The sequence below is a fragment of the Capra hircus genome, chromosome 13, assembly GCF_001704415.2.
Source record: "Capra hircus breed San Clemente chromosome 13, ASM170441v1, whole genome shotgun sequence".
NCBI classification, from domain to species: domain Eukaryota; kingdom Metazoa; phylum Chordata; class Mammalia; order Artiodactyla; family Bovidae; genus Capra; species Capra hircus.
In genome coordinates, this window is record NC_030820.1 from 66,889,593 (window position 1) to 66,907,365 (window position 17,773).

Below are 17,773 nucleotides of genomic sequence, written 5' to 3' on the forward strand. Positions count from 1 at the left end.
GGTGTAGAAGACTCACTGAGACCACAGACCACCCAGCTCCTACACAGACTACAGATCTATCTGATAAATGATTTCAATTTCGATTTGCCTGCACTGGCTTCTGTCCCTGGGCTGAGTGCTAGAAGAGGTGGGATCAGAATAAGAAAAACACAGGCTCTGCCTACATCAAGCTTAGAGCCAAAAACAGGAACCAGCAGATTTTTTCTGTAAAGGGCCAGAGAGCAAATATTTCAGTCTTGGTTGAATATATTGTCTCTGTTGTAACTGCTCAATGCTTCTGTTGTAACAGAGAACAGCCTGCTAGAGTGTGTGTGGCTGTGTTCCAGTAAAGCTTTATTAAAAAAATAAAAATAAAAAAACAGGCAGCAGGCCAGATTTGAGCAATGGGCCACAATGTACAAACCCCTGGTCTAAAATAATCCACTAAGAATAAAAGGGATTCACACCATGAATGCAACCCTAATCTATAATACAATTAGGAAATTTACTAACATATCATACTCAGTTACAGGAGTAATAAAGAGCATAGACTTGCGGCAAGTGTGACCTGCTTTATGACTGTGGTTCCATCACCTCTTTGCTCTCTTAGGAAAAATCTATTAAATCTCTCCAAACCCCAGATTCCTCAATTTTAAAATAGCAAGAGAGGACTTCCCCAGAAAGTGGTAATGAACCAAAGCCAAGTATTGTCCTGAACTGTTTGGTTAGTTAGCAAAGAAAGTTACCATTTTTCCTGCAGATTACTGTTTATTGTTCTAATCATAGGCTGTTTGTGATTACAAAAACCTCATTCTCTGCTTCTGCATCTTTTGGCAGCAAAGGATTCCCGTTCATGGGTTTTCTTGGCCAAGGTCATTGGACAAACCTACTTTCCCATATTTTCAGGGAAAATCCCACCAAAAAGGCCCACTTCACACACACAACCTCTCCTGCTGGCAGGAGGCATGCCTATTGCTTTAATTAATTTTGGCTGCTCTAGGTCTTTGTTGCGACATGCAGGCTTTCTCTGGCTGCAGTGAGCAGGGGCTACTGCTTTATTTTTAATGTCAGCAGACATGTAGACTGACTGAAAAATACCTCTGAGAAGGGACCATTGTCTGGAAGCTGAGAGTGAAGGATGACACACACTGATTGGAGTTCAGCGGGTCCCCTTGCTTCTGGCCTCCTGGGTTATCTAGGCCAGCATCACAAGGGGGCAAGTCTTCCTAATGAAGTACAGCACCTGCTGGGCTTCATGCCAGGGGCAGGCCCATCACAGGATACCCTAATAAGAAGCATCATACCTCACAAGTTTAGAAAAAGTCAGTGATGCTTTGGTTTGTAGTGACAGACCCCCAGTTTGATTGGCATATGGGCTTATTGCCTCAAGGCATGTGGGATCTTAGTTCCTCGCCAGGGGCCCAACTGGTCCCCTGCTTTGGATGGCAGATTCTTAACCACTGGACCACAAGGGAAGTCCCAGTACAATGTACTTTACACCCCAGACAAGCTGACCAACTTGTTCCAGCTTGCCCAGGACTTTCCTGGTTTTGGTAAACAAAGTCCCATGTCCTGGGAAACCCCTCAATCCCAAGCAAGCTAGGCCAGCTGGCCACACAAGCAGGTACATGCTGCGCCTACCCCTGCAGCTTTTCCAATGACATCAGCACCTGTCTCACTCTGGCACTCTGCTTCCTGTCACAGCCCTCAACTCTCACTGGTCTGACCTGAGCCAACCACTAGCACTTGTTCACCTCTGTCCTAACACAACACCTCAGACAACAGCGCACGTGCCTAGCCTCAGGAGCAGGATGGAAGGACTTAAAGGGTGAAAACAGGATCTGGCCCATAACCCACATTCACGCTGCCCTGCTTCGCTGGCATGTGGCTGTTGTGGATTTAAAACACAGGTGAGGTGGGTGTATACAGTTTATTGAATGGGCAGGTGGAGAGAAAAATCATAAATAGCTGCCAACTCAACAGAAAAACTCTTGGTCACCGGTCACCGAGGGACTGGGGCCAGCCTTCTTGGTCTATGCCCTCCGAGGGCACTGCTGTCAGCAGTCAGAGCAGCTGAAGGGGATCCAGGCTGCCAGTCCCAGAGCTTTGCCCCAGATCTCTAGTGCTGAGTGAACACGGCTCCTGTGACACTGTGGGCAGATGGTGGGCAGCTCTTCACATGGGAATGGCACTCTCCATTCTCTGCTCCACTGGTGTCCACAAACAATAGGGATCTACAAGAAAGGACAGGCAAGACCAATGGTTGGGAGTTCCCATCTGCATACACTTAAACCAGCCAACCCTCTGGGGGTTGTTTCCACCAGGGCTGGTTTGTTTCCCACCTCAGGGAGAAATACCAGCCATTCCAGATCCCAGGTGACCCCAAGGTCACTGACTCAGGACCTTGGGACTTCCTTAGCCACCTCCAGATCTAAGACTGACCTAGGAGGGAAGAACCATACAAGCATTTAGTCTCCAGCACCATCTTCTCATGAGGCAGCATCACTGAGAGCGTCCCAATCGACCAGGCCCAAGCTTCCAATTTATGCAAGCTCAACTAGAAATCACCAGAATAGATGCGGTAACAAAGAAAAACACCTCAAAGGTTTGATTTTTAGAACAAAGGATTTTCTTTCAAGCAGTTTCCAGATCTGGGCAGACAGACTAGACTTTAGTGCTATCAGGGGCTGTGACACCAAACTCCCACTGTATCTTCATCAAAGGATGGACCACCCCCCCCGCCCCCAGGAACTCTCCCACTGTCATCCCATTCTGCAAAAGTTCAAGTTAGTTAAGTGGCTCAGTCGTGTCTGAATCTTTGCGACCCCATGGACTGTAGCCTATCAGGCTCCTCTGTCCATGGGATTTTCCATGCAAGAGTACTAGAGCGGGTTGCCATTTCCTGTTCCAGGGATCTTCCCCACCCAGGGGTCGATCCTGGGTCTCCTGCATTGTAGGCAGATGCTTTTAGCGCCTGAGCCACCAGGGAAGCCCCTATTCGGCAAAGACCCACTTAATTTGGCCAGCCAAGAAAAATGGAAAGGCTAGCTGAGGAGCCCCAGGACCAGGGACTAGACAGGAAAGCCTCTGATGCATGTCAGGGGCAGAGGGCAGGTTTGAAAGCCAAGGGAACACTCAGGCTGTTGGATGCCTACCAAGTACCCTGTGGCTTACATCTAATAGTCTCACTATCTTCACATTATGAGAAGCAAATAGAAACTTCAAGCAAAATAGGATCAAACTCAAATGTAGACAGGAGAGAACTAGACATGAGCCCTCAGACCAAATGTAGGGGAAGGCGGGGGGCAATGGTGAATGGGACCCCACCTCACCTTTATCCTGGAGCCGGACACACCTCCTGGGGTGCCATGTTGCATCTTCGGAGTGTATTAAGCAAGGGCACTGGTGGAGGGTTTCTGCCTCCCACCAAACACATCTGCAGCATAGGACAAAAAGCAGGTCGTCAGCCCTCTGCTGACGGCAGGGCTGGGGCCTCTGTCAGCCACACCAACAAGCACATCAGTCACGGGCTGTCTTGAATAATACATTACAGGTTGTCCTCCACTCAAGTCCACGGAGCAGAAGCCACAGTTTACAGCCCTCCCTCCCCACCCCATGCTCTTTCGCACTACATGAACTTATTCCAGAGTGAAGACCAAGTAAGTATAAATGTGTTGACGCGTTTCTGCCACGAGGCCCCTGAACTTCAAAGACAAAGTGAACCCCTGCAAGTCCAGGGACCAGCCGAGGTCTAAGCTCTGAAGGGAATGGCAGGAGAAAAAAACTAGTGTGTGAAAGCTTCAGGGTTTGGAAGGGACGGCTGGGCCCTTCAAACACGGGGAAATGTCTTTCAGAGACTCCTCTCCCTGCAGTATCGATGACCAGGGCACGGGCAGCCCACAATCACTTTCGATGCAGGAGCAGAAAAGGGCAGAAGGGGAGCCAGAAAGGACAGGAGACTGGCGCCAGGGGCCTGGGAAATGCCCGAGTCAGGGGGAGCAGCCCAGCCCAGCTACACCAAGTCCTGGCAGCTTTGTAGCACCCTGCCAAGACCCCACAAGACCTCCCTGCCAGGGGGAGTCAACACACTCCCAGCATAAAAAACAGCTTTCTGACTGAAAACGATCAGGATGTTGGTCAGGACACAGCCATGAAAACTGTTTTAAAACTATCACTGCTATCCAGGCTTCCCTTTTCAGGTAAGCGGAGTCTGAGATGGGGGTCACAGGGCTAGACAGGTTCAAAGGTGAAACCAGAGTCTCTGGAAGGGAGGTGCCAGGCAAGCAGATTTCTTCAGGGCTTACCGGGGTCCAGCCCCGGTTGGATCCAGGGTTATCTGAAGCATGAAAGGCGTCGGCGACTGAGAGAGATAGAGAAAGAGATAAGGAAAGAATTATGCAGTTAAGAAAATAGAGGAGAGAAAGAGGTTGATATTCCTTGGTTTATGCAGAAAGCCAATACAGCCCCAGCACGGGACTTGCTCTGTTCACATAGACCGCAGGCGCCCTCTCAAATAGCTGAAGGTGCCCCACCTTGGGCACCTTCTCTAGTGGGTCTTAGAAGCCCAGGCAGGAAAGTGAACTCAGAGGGCCCCTGTGCCCCAGGGAATCAGCCTGAAAAGGAAAAGGAAAGAGAAAGAAAGAAGGACATGGGGAGACCAAGTTTCAGTGAGCAAGGCCTGTCACTTTATTTTCAGAGGGAGCTTTTATACCCTGAGTTGTACATTGAGCAAAGTGAAAAATGCAGTCAGCTCAACATTCCATCAGTATTAACTTTTATCAATACTAGGTTTCTTCCTGCATACCATTTCATAAACAAGGGTCTTATTTTTTGTACATTATCTTCAGGCCTGGAGGCCTATTGACATTTTATGACCCCTCTTTTATAAAGGTTGGTCAGCTAAAACACTTACTTTCCCTTGAAATGTTTTTTCTTAAATTCCTTAGCCTGTGTCACCCTTAAAGTACAGAGTTCCATTTTTATGGAGCAAAGATTCAGTGGGTTACAGCAAAGAAAGAACTTATTAACTCAAAGTCTAATGTTGCTAATGTTAAGGCTACTACTTGTTTTTTCTACATCCTAACTATATGCACTCCCAGGAACACAATGGATAAGGGATGTGGGAATTTGGCAGCAAGCATTGGCTCAACAATGTTGCAAGAGTCTGGATAAACCTGCCAAGTAAGCTAGAATGCTAACAGGGGGGTTGAATTGAAATACTCCTTTCATGCCCAGGAGTACAGGGGCCCAGCCCCGGTTGGATCCAGGGTATCCTCAAGGGGATGGCATCAGGGACCTAAAAAGATTTATTTAGAGATATAGAGAGAGATAAAGAAGGACTATAGCAGTTAGGAAAATATAAGAGAGAAAGAGGCTGATATTCCTTGGTTTACACAGAAAGCCAATAAAGTTCCAGACAAGGAACTTGCACCGTTCACCTAGGCCGCAGGCGCCCTCCCGGTCTCCCGAAGGAGTGAAGATGCAGAGCGCCTTCCCGTTCAAGTCTTAGAAGCCCAGGCAAATAAGTGAACACGGCGAGCCCCTGCGCGCCAAGGAAGCAGCCTGAAAAGGAGAGTAAGAGAAAGATAAAGCAAGAACAACAGGGGGGAAACCAGTTTTTCGAGGAACTGGTCCGTCTCTTTATCTTTCAGGGAAGCTTTTATACTTTAAGTTGTACATAGAGATAAATGTAAGAAGCAGAGGCACGCAGGGTCAGCCACTCTGACCCTTATCTAAAGACAGAGTGTTCTTTGCATATCTTTGTTCCTACAAGGGTCTTACATTTGTTTACAATATCTTCTGGTCTGGAGACCGATTAACATTTTATGTCTCCATCTTTGTTTCTGTCAATAAAGGTTAGTTAATCAGAAAACTTGTTTTCCCTTAAGATGTTTTTTTCTGAAATCTGCTTAGTCTCAAGAAAGAGATAAAGTTACATTCTTACATAGCAAGGATACAACGATTTATAACAAAGAAAGAGGAGTACAGTGATTTATAACAAAGAGAAAATTCATTAACTCAAAAGTCTAATATTGCTAACATCAAAACGACTGTATTTCTTTTTCTACATTCCAATTACATTGATTAATACACTCCCAGGTGCCTGAGGATATAGAGGCCTGGCAGCAATCATTAACTCAGCAATGAAACCCTTCACCAACATAATTTTTATCTTTAGAAAAGCCCTATGCTAACTAAGACTTTCAAAATACTCCAAACTCTCTGTGCTGTTTATGGTTGAGAAGTTATAAACAATCATGTGTGTAGTAGCAAGAGTGTGGGTAAACCTATCACACAAGCTAGACTGCCAACAGACAGGTTTCAGCTGAGACACTCCTTTTATATGCAGGAGACTATTAACTGGAGCTCTAAGTTAATTTTCCGGAGAAAGGCGGTCGGGGATAGGCCCTGTTAATGTCAGAAGAGTGTAGTATAGCAGACAGTAAACAGACAGATTTTGGTTTTGGGGTAGATGCTCGGGCAGAGGACCCCTTGAGACCTGATCCGCCTTGCCCTGTCAGGCTCTTCTGCATGACTTGTCATGGGTGAGGACGGGGAGTCCCTTGAGTCCTGATCCTGCCTTGCCTATCAGGCTCTCCCACATGACCTTGTCATGGGTGGGATCTCCTTTGTTGGCTCCCAGCATCTCCCCCTATTTTATTTCTTAAGACAGCCAGATGCAATTCAGTCGTGAGCTTCTGGGTGCTCTGCTGGAGAATTCTGGCAGGATAATAGGGCAAGCATAGCAACAAACACTTTCTCGGGGGAGTTTGAAGATCCCTGCACAGAAGCTATTCCCTGTGCCTGGTGATAGAGCATCTTAATCTGTCCCCAGGTAGGTATGGAGGCTTGTTGAGTTGCCTGAACAGGGCGTCCTGGTGGTCTCCTGTGGGGTAAAGAACTAGAAGGGGCAATGTCTCTTATACGGAGTCGTGTCATCTGTCTGGTGGATGGGTCCTCTTCTTGTTCATCCGGGCTCTCCGGTGTCAGTCGTCTCAAGAACAGTGGGACGTCCCATATTGGCAGAGGAAGTGGATGTAGAGGAGGTCCCTTGCTTTTTCGTGGTCGAGGCAACGAGGGAACCGGGTGCCTGGGGGGCTGTGACATGGTGAATCAGTCTGTCCGGGATCCAAACTGGAGAATCTGCGTCCTGTGGAAAAATACAAGCATATCCTCAGCTGCTGGTTAACAGTGGATCAGGATGCCTCCATTGTCCAGAGAGGAGGTCCTTACATTTTACCAACAGCTTTGTATTCTGTTGTTCCGGACACCAATGATGAAGCATTGCAGTGGTTCTGGACGAATCAGGATTTAGGTTATTTATTACAAAGAGAGCATGTTGCAAGATTGGATGGGGAGAACTATATTTATATTCCCCTTCCTGTAATTTTTGAATTTGTATTTTTAATGTCTGATGTGCTCTCTCCACTACGGCTTGTCCCTGTGGATTATAGGGGATGCCTGTGTTATGTTTTATTTAAAATCTTATGCAAAATTCTTGAAATGACTTAGAAATGTAAGCAGTGGCATTATCAGTTTTCAAAGGTTTTTGCAGGCCTAAGTATGAAAAACAAGTAAAGAGATATTGCACTACATCCCTATACACCTCTCCAGTGCAAGCAGTGACAACAATAACATGAGAAAAAGTATCTATAGTTACATGAACAAAAGGCAATTTTCCAAATGAGGAGACATGAGTTACATCCATCTGCTAGAGTGCATTAGGTCTGAGATCGCGAGGGTTAACTCCCATAGGCAAACTATTTATAGTAGTAGGACAATGTGAACAGGAACGAACAATGTCTCAAGCAGACTCTCGAGGAATCTGAAACTGATATCTTAATGCAATAGTATTTTGATGATGAAGTGAGTGAGAGGCTTGGGTGCCAGGGTCCAGCCCCTGTGGATCCAGGGTAATTCGAAGCAGGGATGGAGTCGGCAATCAGATAAGATTGTTCATTTAGAGATATAAAGAGAGATTAGGAAAGAATAGTGTAGTGGGGAAAATAGAGGAGGAAAGAGGCTGTATTCCTTGGTGTACATAAAAAGCCAATAAAGCCCCGAGACAAGGGACTTTCACTGTCTACGAAAGGCCACAGGCGCCCACTTGAATAGCAGAGGGTGCCCCGCCTTGGGCTCCCTCTCACGTGGATCTTAGAAGCCTGGGCAAATAAGTAGACACGGTGAGCCTCTATGCTCCAGACGGGAATCAGCCTGAAAAGGAGAAGAGAAAGAAAAGAAGACACGGGAGGAGCCAGTCTCTCCAGGAACTGGTCCATCTCTTTATTACTCAGGAAACCTTCTATACTTTGAGTTGTACATAGAGATAAATGTAAAAAAGCAAACTTATGCAGGGTCAGTAGCTCTGACCCAGGCTTTCTTTCTGCATACCCATTTGTATACACAGGTCTTAGGTGATTTACATCATCTTCTGGCCAAGAGGCCTATTAGCATTTCTGGCCCTTTTCTGATAAGGGTCCATCAACCAGAAAGCTTATTTGCCTTAAAAGTGTTGTTCTTGCTAAAGTCTGGTGCTACTCTCAGAAAGCACTAATTAAGGTTACATTCTTACATAGCAAGGACACAACAATTTATAACAAGGAAAGAGGAGTACAGTGATTTATAACAAAGAAAAAGGTCATTAACTCAGAAGTCTAGTGTTGCCAACATCAAAACTACTATATTCCTTTTTCTATATCCCAATTACATTGATTAATATCCTCCAGGTGCCTAAAAGATAAAGGATATAGAGGCCTGGCGGCAGTCATTGACTTAACAATGAAACCCATCACCAATATAATTCTTAGCTCTTTAGAAAAGGCTCTATATCTTTAAGATGTTTTAAGCTTCGTGCCTCTCACAGTTGGGGGGGCTGTAAACAATCACAAGTTGTAAAAGTCTGGATAAACCTGTCAGGCAAGTTAGAGAGCCATCAGAGGGATCTGAGCTGAGACAATCCTTTTATATGCAGGAGACTGTTAACTGCAGCTCTAAGTAAACTCTTTCTAGAGAAAGGTGGTCGGGGATAGCCCCCTGTTATGTCAGAAGAGTAGGTGGAAAGCATAGCGCAATAAAGCATGCACTCTGGAGGTTGTGGAGGTAGATGCTCAGGAAAATCCAGGGGGCACCCTTGAGACCTGATCCTGCCTTTGCGTTTGCCAGGCCCCCTTCCTCATGACCTTTGCCACGGGTGGGATTCCCCATGCTGGCTCTGGGTAATCAGGCTTCTTTAAAAGCAGAGGCCACTGTAACCCTAGTTAGTGAATCTGCCAAATCATTTAAGGCATTTAAAGGTCCAGGCGGTCCAGAATGAGCTCGAATGTGGCCAATAAAAAATGCTTGGTTTTGTTTCCAGATTTGTTTCTGCAATTTAGTTAGCAAGTAAAAGATAGTAAATTTGTTCTTGGGCAGAACCGCAGTCTCAATATGTGGAAACAGCTTGACCACATACTGAGAGTCAGAGTAAAAGTTAAATTCCTGCTCTGCAAACATAACAAAAGCCTCTATAACAGCTGTGAGTTCAGCGCTTTGAGCTGAAGTTTCCTGTGTTTGTAAAACCTTATGCTGATTCCTTGTAACTACAGAATCTCTGCCATTAGCTGACCCATCAGTAAAAGCTGTCTGAGCTCCTGGAATACGGAACTGTTTGCATCTAACAGGGAAAATAACTGGGTGTCTAGATATAAAATTTAACAAAACATGCGAAGGTAAATGATGCATAATTTGACCAAAATAGTTTCCTATGGCAATTTGCCAATTTTCACCAAACATTAAAAGAGCATCAAGCTGTTCTTTGTTATATGGAATTACAATTTCTGATGGCTCCTTACCAAATAATTCAGTGCTCCACTTTCTTCCCTTTAATAACAACGTAGCTATCAACCCTGGATAAGAAGCCACTACTTTTTGAGCTGGAGCAGGAAGATGGACCCACTCCAGGGGGCCGTTTTGCCACAAAATTCCCATAGGTGCAGTGGGGGTAGCCAGGCAAAGGAGTTGCCAGGCAGCTGTTAATTCAATCCTTTTTACATAATTAGAGATACCAAGGGAACATTTCATGCAAAGACGGGCTTGATAAAGGACAGAAATGGTATGGACATAACAGAAGCAGAAGATATTAAGAAGAGGTGGCAAGAATACACAGAAGAACTGTACAAAAAAGATCTTCACGACCCAGATAATAATGATGATGTGATCACTCATCTAGAGCCAGACACCCTGGAATGTGAAGTCAAGTGGGCCTTAGAAAGCATCACTACTTCGTCCGTCTAGTCAAGGCTATGGTTTTTCCTGTGGTCATGTATGGATGTGAGAGTTGGACTGTGAAGAAGGCTGAGGGCCGAAGAACTGATGCTTTTTAACTGTGGTGTTGGAGAAGACTCTTGAGAGTCCCTTAGACTGCAAGGAGATCCAACCAGTCCATTCTGAAGATCAACCCTGGGATTTCTTTGAAAGGAATGATGCTAAAGCTGAAACTCCAGTACTTTGGCCACCTCATGCGAAGAGTTGACTCATCGGAAAAGACCCTGATGCTGGAAGGGATTGGGGGCAGGAGGAGAAGGGGACGACAGAGGATGAGATGGCTGGATGGCATCACGGACTCGATGGACATGAGTCTGAGTGAACTCCGGGAGATGGTGATGAACAGGGAGGCCTGGCGTGCTTGGATTCATGGACTCGCAGAGAGTCGGACACAACTGAGCGACTGAACTGAACTGAACTGAACTGAACTGAACGAACAAAGCTAGTGGAGGTGATGGAATTCCAGTTGAGCTGTTTCAAATCCTGAAAGATGGTGCTGTGAAAGTGCTGCACTCAATATGCCAGCAAATTTGGAAAACTCAGCAGTGGCCACAGGACTGGAAAAGGTCAGTTTTCATTCCAATCCTGAAGAAAGGCAATGCCAAAGAATCCTCAAACTACCACACAATTGCACTCATCTCACATGCTAGTAAAGTAATGCTCAAAATTCTCCAAGCCAGACTTCAGCAATACGTGAACCATGAACTCCCTGACGTTCAAGCTGGTTTTAGAAAAGGCAGAGAAACCAGAGATCAAATTGCCAACATCTGCTGGATCATGGAACAAGCAAGAGAGTTCCAGAAAAACATCTATTTCTGCTTTATTGACTATGCCAAAGCCTTTGACTGCGTGGATCACAATAAACTGTGGAAAATTCTGAAAGAGATGGGAATACCAGACCACCTGACCTGCCTCTTGAGAAACCTGTATGCAGGTCAGGAAGCAACAGTTAGAACTGGACATGGAACAACAGACTGGTTCCAAATAGGAAAAGGAGTATGTCAAGGCTGTATATTGTCACCCTGCTTATTTAACTTCTATGCAGAGTACATCATGAGAAACGCTGTACCGGAAGAAACACAAGCTGGAATCAAGATTGCCGGGAGAAATATCAATAACCTCAGATATGCAGATGACATCACCCTTATGGCAGAAAGTGAAGAGGAGCCTCTTGATGAAAGTGAAAGTGGAGAATGAAAAAGTTGGCTTAAAGCGCAACATTTAGAAAACGAAGATCATGGCATCCGGTCCCATCACTTCATGGGAAATAGATGGGGAAACAGGGGAAACAGTGTCAGACTTTATTTTGGGGGCTCCAAAATCACTGCAGATGGTGACTGCAGCCATGAAATTAAAAGACGCTTATTCATTGGAAGAAAAGTTTTGACCAACCTAGATAGCATATTAAAAAGCAGAGACATTACTTTGTCATCAGAGGTCCGTCTAGTCAAGGCTATGGTTTTTCCGGTGGTCATGTATGGATGTGAGAGTTGGACTGTGAAGAAGGCTGAGCACCGAAGAATTGATGCTTTTGAACCGTGCTGTTGGAGAAGTCTCTTGATAGTCCCTTGGACTGCAAGGAGATCCAACCAGTCCATTCTGAAGGAGATCAACCCTGGGATTTCTTTGGAAGGAATGATGCTAAAGCTGAAACTCCAGTACTTTGGCCACCTCATGCAAAGAGTTGACTCATTGGAAAAAGACCCTGATGCTGGGAGGGATTGGGGGCAGGAGGAGAAGGGGACAAGAGAGGATGAGATGGCTGGATGGCATCACGGACTCGATGGACGTGAGTCTGAGTGAACTCTGGGAGTTGGTGATGGACAGGGAGGCCTGGCGTGCTGCGATTCATGGGGTCACAGAGTCGGACACGACTGAGCGACTGAACTGAACATAACTATCAGATAAAGCCTTTTCTACTTTGCCTAGGGTCTCCAGAGCTTCAACAGTTAATTGCGGTTTTGAAGTTGGATCAGGATCCCCGCACAAAATGTTAAAAAGAGGCTTTAGCTCAGCAGTGTTAGTTTAAGATAAGGCCTCATCCAATTAATATCACCTAAAAGATTTTGATAATCATTCAGAGAAACAAGGTGATCTTAATTCCAGTGCGGAATGAGTCACTGTTTCTGAATTTGTAACAGTTATGGGTGGGTTGGTTTGAATTTTTTCCGGGGCAATTTTCAAGCCTCTAGCTGACAGTGGCTGAGTGAAATCTTGGAGAACGGTTTGTAATGAGCTATTGAAATGAATGAGCTATTGAAATGTCATCCACATAATGAATCATATGTAGGGAACAAGGTATAAAGAAGGTTGAGAAGTGCTTGCAAACGAGACTCTCAACCAGGGCTGAACATTCTTGCAAACGAGATGTTCTGCCCAGTGTAGGGAACTAGGTTTAAAGAAGGTTGAGAAGTGCTTGCAAACGAGACTCTCAACCAGGGCTGAACATTCTTGCAAAGGAGATGTTCTGCCCAGTGTAGGGAACTAGGTTTAAGGAAGGTTGAGAAGTGCTTGCAAACGAGACTCTCAACCTGAGCTGAACATTCTCGCAAACGAGATGTTCAGCTAAGAATCCTGTTTGTTCCCATGGGAAAAGAACATTGCTTGCACACAAGGATGTTTCTCTGATTCCTCAAAAAGAACAGACCTTGGGACAAAACGGATTCTAAGTTGATAAGGAAGTTCCCCAAAACAAAGTCTTAGCTGCAGTAAATAAGCCAAGGTAAAGGTTATCTCGCCCTGCGCCTGCACACTGTATAGTCTCTGAATCATAGTGCTTGGCAGCTTGCCCTGTAGGTTGTTGTGCAAGGGATATAAAATAAAGCAGCTGTAAAAAGCAAGTGTTAAAATATAAAGATTTAAACCACTCTGCAGTGTTGGTGTTTCATTCCGTCGCCGGCAATCATATATACCTGTGCATATTTAGCTCTGCTGCTGCTACTGCTGCTAAGCCGCTTCAGTCGTGTCCGACTCTGTGCAATGCCGGGGTCCAGCCCCGGTGGGTCCAGGGTAATTTGCAGGGGAGACAGAGTAGGCGTCCTAGGAAAAAACTTATTTAATTACAGATATAGAGAGAGATTAGAAACGGATAGTGTAGTAGGAAATATTAGTGGAGAAAAAGAGGCCGAATAACTTGGTTTATGTGAAATACCATCACCACCTACATAGGCCACAGGCATCTTTCCGTTCTTCCAAAGGAAAGGAGGCACTGAGGCCTCCCCGGTCTGATCTTAGAAGCCCAGGCAAAATTAGCAGGCTTGGTGAGTACCCACATTCCAGATGGGAATTCAGCCAGAAAAACGGGGAGCAAGAAAGAAACAATACGGGGGAATCAGTCTTTCCAGAAACTGATCCGATTTCTTTTTCAGGTTTGCTTATATACTTTTTGTTATACATAGGGATGAATACAGAGTCACACGGGGGTCAGCAGACCTGACCCTTGTCACAATCAGGTGCTTCATATAAAACTATACAAAGGTCTTATGGGTTTTACATCATCTTCTGGCCATGAAGCCTGGTGACATTTCCCTTTCTGATAATGGTCAGTCAATAGAAAACTGATTTTTTCCAGGGGTGATTTTTTTCTTAAACCAAGCGCCACCCTCCAAATAAAGTTGCATTCCTATAGGGTGAGGGTGTAGTGGATTACAATCAAGAAAGGAATTTACTTAGCTTAAGGTTTAACATGATTAAAGGTTAATACTTATTTCTCCTATATGCTAGTTATATTCAGTATAAGGGCAAGGAATATGGAGAATTAGCAGCAAATATTGGCTCAACAAATGAAAACCCTTCACCATGTTCCCCTTAAGATCTATTTACTCTTAAGATAGTGATAAAGTTACATTTTACATAGCAAGGACACAGTGATTTATAACAAAGTACAGTGATCTATAACAAAAGAAAAAATTAACTCAAAAAGTCTAGTATTGTTAACCTCAAAAACTACTATATTTCCTTTTCTATATTTCAAATACATTGATTAATATATTCCCAGGTGCCTAAGGATATGGAGGCCTGGTGGCGATCATTGACTCAACAATGAGAAAAGCCCTATGCTAATTAAGACTTTCAAAATACTCCAAACTCTGTGCTGTTTATGGTTGAGAGGTTGTCACACAAGCTAGTCTGTCAGCATAGAGGTTTGACCTGAGACACCCTTGTCACACCCAGGGCAGGGAATTAGCAGCAATTATTGGCACAACAAATGAAAAACCCTTCACCAATATAATTCCTAACCAACCCACTATACTATATTAATAATCTTCTAACTTCTCAAAACAGTCTGTATTTAGAAAGTTTTAAAGCATCTCATGCCTCTCACGGTTGGGAGGCTGTAAACAATCACATGTGGCCGGACGAACCTGATCAGGCAGGCTAGAGAAACTTCAGAGGAGTTTGTAAGTTGAAACACTCTTGTCACGCCCAGGAACTTTTATTAACTGGAGCTGCAAGTTAGCTCCTTCTCTGAGAGAATTGGTGATGGGGGAGAGCCCCCCATAAAGTCAGAGGTATAGGTGAGAGCATAAAACAGACTCTGGTTTTGGGGGTAGATGCTTGGGAACAGGGGGTCTCCTGAGGCTCGATCCTGCCGAAGCCTCCTTCCTCATGACCTTTGCCATGGGAGGAGTTCCTCACACTGGCTCCCAGCAGTGCGACCCCATAGACAGCAGCCTACCAGGCTCCCCCATCCCTGGGATTCTCCAGGCAAGAACATTGGAGTGGGTTGCCATTTCCTTCTCCAATGCATGGAAGTGAAAAGTGAAAGTGAAGTCCCTCAGTCATGTCAGACTCTTAGCGACCCCATGGACTGCAGCCTACCAGGGATTCCTCCATCCGTGAGATTTGCCAGGCAAGAGTACTGGAGTGGGTTGCCATTGCCTTCTCCGATAATTTCTTCTAAAGCAGCATTAACAAAATTTTTGACACAGGGTAGGGCTATTTTTCATTCCCTGAGGCAACACTTTTCATTGAAACCTTAAATAAGGCTGTTTAAAATTATCTGATGGCAGACTGAAGGCAAATCGCTTTTTATTCAGCACTTAAGTGAATGGTAAAAAAGCAGTCTTGTAAATCAATTACATTATATCCCTCTGGAACGGCTACTAGGGAAGGGAGCCCAGGCTGTAAGGCCCCCATGTCTTCCATGGTGGCATTAATAGCTCTCAAATCTTGCAAAAGTTGCCATTTACCAGATTTTTTCTTTATGACAAAAATAGGAGTGTTCCAGGGACTATTGGATGGTTCAGTATGTCCCAATTGTAAAATTAACGTTTTAGCTGCCAGTAATTTTTCTTTAGGCAGAGGCCATTGTTCCACCCACACTGGGTCTTGAGATTTCCATGTAATGGGGTCAGCAGCAAAAAGAATGGCTTCCATTAAACATTTGGATATCTGCCAGGGTCCAGCCCCGGTGGATCCAGGGAATTCAAAGCGGGGATGGAGTCGGCGAGGAAAAATTTATTTATTTAGAAATATAAAGAGAGATTAGGAAAAAATAGTGTAGTAGGAAAACTAGTGGAGAAAAGAGGCTGAATAACTTGGTTTACTTGGAAAACCAATAAAGTTCCAAGACAAGGAACTTGCACCATCCACGTAGGCCACCGGCACCCGCTTGAACAGCTGAGGGTGCCCCACCTTGGGCTCCCTCTCGCGTGGGTCTTAGAAGCAGGGCAAGTAAGTAGACTCTGTGAGCCTCCACACTCCAGATGGGAATTCAGCCAGAAAAACGAGCAAGGAACGACATGGGGGGGGTCAAGCATCGGTGCCAGACCCACAAACTTATTTTCAAAAGCAGCTTATATACCCCAAGTTATATATAGAGAAATAATAGAATATGCAGAGTTATGCAGGGGCAGCAGTCCTGACCCTTATTGAGACCAGACTTTCTTTTTGCATACCTTCCCGTATACAAAAGGTCTCAGGTGGTTTACATTATCTTTTGGCCAAGAGGCCTGTTAACATTTTTATGGCTCTGTTCCTAGATAAATGTCTATCAACCAGAAAACTTTTTCCCTTGAAGTGTTTTTTTTTCTTTAATCTGCATCACCCTCAAAGTACTAAATAAAGTTACATTCCTGTAAAACAAAGGTACAATGGGTTATAACAAAGAAAGTACTTAACTCAAAGATCTAATGTTGCTAATACCAGGGCTACTACCTGTTTTTTCTACCTATCAACTATACCAATCAATAAAAGATATAAAAATTTGGCAACAAGTATTGGCTCAACAAATGAAACCCTTAATCAGTCCTATTCTAATGATTTTGACTCCTTGGAAGCCCCTACATTCCTAGGATGTTTTAAGCTTCCTGTGCCTCTCGCAGTTGGGAGGCCGCAATCACAGGCACAGCTGTAAGAGTCCAGCAAGCAGGCTAGAAAGCCATCAGAGGGGTTTTTGGATTGAAACACTCTTATTATGCCCAGGAGATCTATTGTCTAAAAGCTCTAAATTAACTTTTTCCAGAAAAAGGTGGTGAGGGGACAGCCCCGTTAATGTCAGAAGAGTAGGTAGAAACCATAACACAGTAAAGCAGGCAGACTCTGGTTTTGGGGGGTATGCTGGGGTCCAGCCCCGGTGGATCCAGGATAATTCGAAACAGGGATGGAGTCGGTATCTGGGAAAGGACTACTTAATTAGAAACATAAGATTAGGAAAGAATAGTATAGTAGGAAAATTAGTGCAGAAAAGAGGCTGAATAAATTGTTTTACGCGGAAAGCTAATAAAACCTCGAGACAAGAAGTCTGCACCATCTACGTAGGCCACCGGTGCCTGCTTGAATAGCGGATGGTGCCCCGCCTTGGTCTCCCTCTCACGTGGGTCTTAGAAGCTAGGGCAAGTAAGTAGACGTGTTGAGCCTCCACGCTCCATATGGGAATTCAGCCTGAAAAGGAGAGGGAGGGAGAGGGAGGAGAGAGAAAGTCGACACGGGGGAAACCAGTCTTTCCAGAAACTGGCCCATCCTTTATTGTTCAGGCAAGCTTTTTATACTTTTGGTTGCACAGAGATCAATGGATAATACAAAATTATGCAGCGTCAGCAGCTCTGACTCTTATCGAGACCAGGCTTTCTCTCTGTATACCTAGCTGTATACACAAGTCTTAGCTGATTAAGCAAGAGTCGCACCTGCACAGGGAGAGAACGGAGCGTCCCCGCTAAGAAAAATGAGAGAGACAAAAGATGGGGTTGAGAGGATCAGACCAAAATGGCTGATGCCTTCCTTTATTGTGCTGCAGTATATATAGGATAAAGTACGTGACTTCTAACATTCACAAGACCCTTACCGTTGTGTACATCACAAATAGATAATCTATCTTCTATCAATAAGCTAATCTATCTTCTATGAAATGTTGCAAGAACCAAACGTCCTGGAGCCTTAAGGGTAATAAATTCTTCAGGGGGGCGGGACAGGGAGCTTAGGAACATGTCCTAGGGCTCTGCATAACGCCGAGCAGCTCCCAAGACTTAACCCTTCACGGGCAGTCCCCCGC